Here is a 5999-nt window from a genome sequence, read left to right on the forward strand (position 1 = left end):
AGTATTATTTATTTTTAGACCATTTTAGAGCATATAATATCAGTATATACCGAACAGTCATGATCTTGAATGTGTTTGTGTCTATTTTTACAGATGTGTCAGTGTCCTCTACTCCTGCCACAACAACATCAGCTTCTCCTCCAGTGCGCTCAACATCAGTCTCTCCTCCACAAACTCCTCCAGCAGCGTCTCTCTCCATCCCTGCAGAGCTTGTGATTGCACTGGGAGTTGTGCTCTTACTGCTCTTAGTGCCACTGCTTATACTGATTCAGCAGAACAGAGTGATGAGGAGAGGTAGGAGAGATCCTGAGACTGTCATATTGTGTCTTATTCAGTGTGTGATCAGTCATGTGTTGTGAACTGACAGCAGGTTTGTCTGTCTACACTCACAGCTCTCTCTAAGAGGAGACACAGGACGAAGACTGAGGCCGTTTATGAGGAGATTCAACACAGACACGATCACTTCATTCAGAGGGGTGAGTAAGTGTCATAATGTCTGATTTGTGGAGATCAACAGACTCATCACTTTATTCGGAGGGATGACTGCAATAAATCATACTGATTAATTTGTGGGACTTTGAGTGTTGAAATTACATAGTGTTAATGCTGAATGATCCAAAGGAAGTGTGGGTTTTGGCTGATTTGTTATTGTGAACGTATCTGATGGTTATACTCCAAAACAGGAAGTGTCCTTTCTGAAGAACAGCATTCTGGGTATGAAGATGTTGATGAGCTTCTTTCATGTAAGAGGACTTCAATATAGTATGTTACCCGCTACATACAGGTGCCTGTGTATGTTGTGTAATGCATATGTAAATAATTAAAAACATTTACTTAGCAGAAATGATATACACTATTCAACACTTTATTTGTTTATTTGTTTATTTATTTATTGTAATTTTATTTTTTTTAAAGCAAAATCTGCAGAGGGAGTCACACCTGAATACCATAATGATTTCTCCGCTACTAAAGGCCCAACAGGTGAGTGACTTCAGCTGATGGGTTTCACTTCTTTAACCCCTTTGTGCCTGTGAACAGTAAATCTGTTTCTATTTATAGACCTTAGTCAAGGTAGAACACATATTTTATGCAGATGAAAACATACAGGCTTACAGTCTTAACAGTGGCATGCACTGTACAAAGGTCCTAGATCACATCATTTTCAAAACGTTTTTGTTTGCTGAAAGTTTTTCAGAAAGATGTTTCGTCAGTTGAACAATTGGCATGTTGTTAAACAACAGTACAATCCATTGAATACAGTGTACTTCAGTCCCTCACAACCTCGTTTTCATTCTTGTCAAAAAATAACTATGGTGCTGCTCTGACTAATGTCTGTTCTCTCTTTGTTTTTAACTCATTTAGAAAAGCAACAAATCACACCAGAGAACTATGATAATGTAATCACTGTTGGACTGAGACATTATGCTACAGGTTTAGTTCTTATAATTGTTTCTACATGTTTTAAACATATATATATATACATGTATTATACATTTATGAATTACATAATTTAATTGATGGATGCATTTCTTTTTTCATAATTTTGTTGTAGATGACTTACCAGAAAACTATGATGATGTTGTCATCATACGACACTTCTCCAATGATAAAGCAGGTGTGGGTTTCTGTTTACACCCTTCTAGATTGGAACAGTTTTTTTGTTTTTTTATTTTCTATGTATATTTTGTATGTAGTCCAGTGGTGTCTAAACCTGCTCCTGGAGAGCCAGTGTCCTGTAGAGTTCAACCTGTCCCAACACACCTGTCTGGAAGTTTGTAGTAATGCTAGCTGCCTTCACACCTTAATTACCATAATTCTGAGATGACAACATTCTACTCAGAGCTGAATTATATGTTTCTATGGCAACATCATTGCCAAAGCCTTCACATGCTCCAAAACTTGTAATTACAACTTGTAAGCTCAGAATATTCTGAGTTATGACATGTACCATGTGATAGCTGTACCACCTCACTGCCGGCAAACTCATGTAGGCGCTATTTAGGCGCTGCCTCTGAGTCCGAGAACATGGGCAGCTCCGAGTAGAATGTCATGTATCATCATATTTAAATTAAGGGTATTATGACATGGTGTGAAGGCAGCATCTGAAGACCTTGATCAGCTGGTTCAGGTGTGTCTAACTGGTTAACTAAACTTTGCGGGACTGGGGCCCTTTAGGAGCAGGATTGGTCCCCTCTTATATAGTCTGTTTGTTCATGTAATTAATATTAGCCACATTTATATCAGAGGGTGTTCAGGAGGAGCATGATGATGTGAAGAATGTCAGAGAATCTATGAGTGACATGTTTGGTATGTTATTTACAATTCCATTTAGTCTTTATATGATTCATTTCTGTGCATGAAATCTCAGTTAAATTTTTATGCTAATATTAATGTTTTTTTTTTTTTTTTTTTTTTTTTTTTTTTATAATGCATGTTTTATTTAATTTATTGATACATTAATTGGCTCTTGTTTTCCAATAACAGACTATGATGATGTGGAGGAGGATCCAGGAAAACAGGCAGGAGCTGTATAACTCAAACCTCACACACTGCCTCAAATCCTTTCAAAGATTTTAAAGTTTAAGTGGTCTTACTATATAAGGTTCAGTTGCAATCTAATAGTTTGTTACCTTCTGTATTGAAATTTACAACTGCAATTTTATTTTTTTTTTAAGTGTTTGACTTTTTCCAGGTACTTTTACAACTTTTTTTCAGATAATTTTCTGACACTCAGTTAATTTGAAAGAACATAATTGTGTTGAGTTCAAGTCGTTCACCATTAATCTACCACCCATCATTAACAGATTACATTATCTGCAACTTACTGCTTTTAAATGTAAACTCACTGTTCACTTTAAATTTTTTGCTAAAGGACGTTAGAATATACTTAATCAGTTTACAAACCAGACCCGGCTCCACAGGGGGGCCAGGGTGGGCCAAGCCCAATAAGAAGCAATCATTAATCAGTCATCAGTCATCTCTCCTTACTCTCGACCCGGGATCAGTCAAATCTGACTCATGCAGCTCGTGTTGGATGCAGGGTTGTCAAGTCCACGTTTTTCCCCCATGGAATTGGGCTGCTTTTAAACTGTCGCCGTGGGTTGATTTTTCCCCCGTGGGTTAAAAGTTTGAAGTATTGCATAAATGTAATTTCAATTAAATGATTGTATTGAAATATTTTGCATTCTACCTATGATAAAACAGGTAAGAAGCCTTTGAGCTGTGTTTATGATCATTGTGCATAACAATGACAGTAAATTTTTGGTAGGAAAATGAAATATATGTGTTTTGATATTTGGGATATGGTCATTGTGGTTTTTTGACTGGCCATTGGGCTAGTTTTGTCACGCAGACCTGGCAACCCTGGTGTAGAGCAGATGCTTTCAGTTTAGAATTGGATAGGGTGCATTTTCCAACTGCACTAAATGATTTTTATTTCTATAAAATGCAAAACAACCGATCTCAGTCGCAGCTTCAACATCTATTTATAGTGTAGGGGGCAGGACGCTACAGATTCTAAAGAGCATTTGATTGGACAGTAAGTTTGATGAGAGGATGAAGTGCAGGATGATGTCATCACAATTGTTGATTCATGTTGGTGGAAGTGAGAGACTAAGTATCAGCTTATTGAGAACCTTAAACGCGAAAACTTTCATTACTAAAAACCAAACAATCTCATATAAAACCTCAAGGCTAATATATTCATACTAAAACCCCCCCAAAAAACTTTAATTTTGATTTCATGGGGACTTTAAAGTGTCAGTTATTGCATTATTATTTCAGTTAAACCTATATAATCCTTTGTTACCCCAAACTACATATAAAAGCATACAGTGGCATTAAAGTAATCATAATGCAGCTACTTATTCCTTTGTTACTCATTGATGCGTGATAGTGATGTTACGTTCGTGAATGAATCGTTCTTTTTGAATGAATCTTTTAGTTGAACGAATAGCCTTCGAGTATGAGATGTGACGGAGCATGTGATTTGTTGAATGTAGTGAATGAGTTTCTTTTGAGTCTGAACGAGATCGAGAGATCTTCTCGTTCTTGAACTGGTACATGTCGTTTGTGAATGAGTTGAATGAACTGATACATCTTGTTCGTGAATGAAATGACAGAACTGGTCCATACCTTGTTCATGAACAAAAAGAATGAGAGTGTACCGGGTCATTCGGGCCATTTAGCATTTCAATCTCAATAAGCATTCAGCAAAAAGCGGATGCAAAGCACAGTTTTAGGTACTGTGCACATACACTTGTTTATTCATGTTTAGCAAACAGAACATAACTCCAAATCCAATACACGATTTATGAATGTGTAAATGTCTGACCAAACAATTAAAATGTTAATTATTCAAGAAAACCTTGTGCTTTGGTCATCTGCATCACTTATTTAGACTTATTTTTATTTATTTAATGAGTAGATTAGGCACATTTTAATAAAGCCCAATCAGTTTTTTGTAATAAGTAAATACATTCGTTGAGTTAAGACATAAAACAGACACTCTTTTTTGCCACCTGTTGGCGTATTTATGTAATATGAAGAAATGGTCACTGAATGAATCAGTGAACGAATCTGAATGAATCATTTTGGATTGCATCCGCAAGGATATTACGCAGCGCCTGAAAATAGTCCCAGTAGGTAACTTCCAATAAGCCTATTTTCAGGTGCTGCGTAATCCCCTGAACAGAGGCGTGTCTACGTGGTGGCCAGGGGTGGCACCGGCCCCCCCTGAAATTTGGATGGCCACCCCAGGTGCCCCCCCACCAGATGTCTTGCGATAGACTTGTTTTTCGTAAATTTCTAACTGCATCTGACAGTGGCGGATCCTGGCATGTGTAGCTGCCTAGGGCCGCTTTCTTCTCCTCTTTATACTTAATTTTAGGCAGTTTCTATAGCGTGATATTTGACATATCGAGAGCGCATAATGTTACGTGGTCCATGTAATGCGCGAGCACGAATCTCCACTCGCAAGTGGATTTCCTTCACACAAAACTGGATGTTTGCTTTTTAAATATACATTGTTCTTTTATGAATTGGCTCTGCTTTTGCTCAGAGATTACGTGTATGCTCAAACGTTCTTGCATCACTGAAGACTAGAAGCGCTTTCTTTCTAATTCAGATGAGGAGTAGGCTTATCATTAAATGGAAGCAAGCTGATTATAGTCAGCCTTCACTAGTTATTTATTTTATTAATAGCCTACTTATTTTAGTTAGGTGCTTAACTTATAAATATGCATTTATTCAATTGTTTTATTAAGTGCATTTGTATTTTGTTGTTTTTGTATATAGTTTTGCGATAAAAGCGTATTAACCAGGTTCCAGAAATAATCACTGAGGGTCCTTCTAAAATTAGCGAGGGTGCTCTACCCAACAAACATGAGACGTCTATACGATGTGCAGATCAAGTCTAAATTGCGCGTCTACTCGACGTGCAAATCCGGTACATATCTGGACGTCAAACTACGACGTCCCTTTTTTTTATATACAGGACGTCGATATGAGGTTCAAAATTTGACCGTTGGGCTAAGGATTTTCTTGGACGTCTCTACAACGTGCAGAACAAGTTCAGGAAATCGACATAACTTTTTTTATATACATATAAACACAACAAAGCAATCCTTTGATTTCTGATTTAAATATCACATGTACCCTATACTCTTCTGAAACATTTAGGTGTTAAAATGATGTAATATATAAATGTTTAAAAACATTAAACGTTTATATATATAGTTATATAACCCATTTTTCAGGGTGACTGTGCCACTCTTTATCAGCTTGCCTATGCCCCTCCAGCTGGTGGCGCCCTAGGTGACTGCCTAGCTTGCCTATGCCTAGAAACGGTACTGGGTGGGGCAAATAAACCAATAACCAGGTAACAAGATGGACAGAGTCAAGACAATTGACATAAGAGCACATGGCACATAGAAAACAAAGACAAAAGCCATGTGCTTACACAAAACAATAACACAAGCACATGGCTGCAGCAAAACAAA

The 5999-nt window shown here is 37.3% G+C and overlaps 1 long non-coding RNA gene across 1 annotated transcript; it reads left to right on the forward strand.

Annotated features, from left to right (window-relative positions):
- Positions 1–1565: 1565 nt before the first annotated feature.
- LOC122136998 lies at positions 1566–2825 on the forward strand. The gene is made up of 3 exons (XR_006154501.1): positions 1566–1615; positions 2245–2307; positions 2485–2825. It is a non-coding gene; the product is annotated as an uncharacterized LOC122136998 (long non-coding RNA).
- The last annotated feature ends 3174 nt before the right edge of the window (positions 2826–5999 follow it).

This window comes from Cyprinus carpio, chromosome B4, assembly GCF_018340385.1.
Source record: "Cyprinus carpio isolate SPL01 chromosome B4, ASM1834038v1, whole genome shotgun sequence".
Classification (NCBI taxonomy): domain Eukaryota; kingdom Metazoa; phylum Chordata; class Actinopteri; order Cypriniformes; family Cyprinidae; genus Cyprinus; species Cyprinus carpio.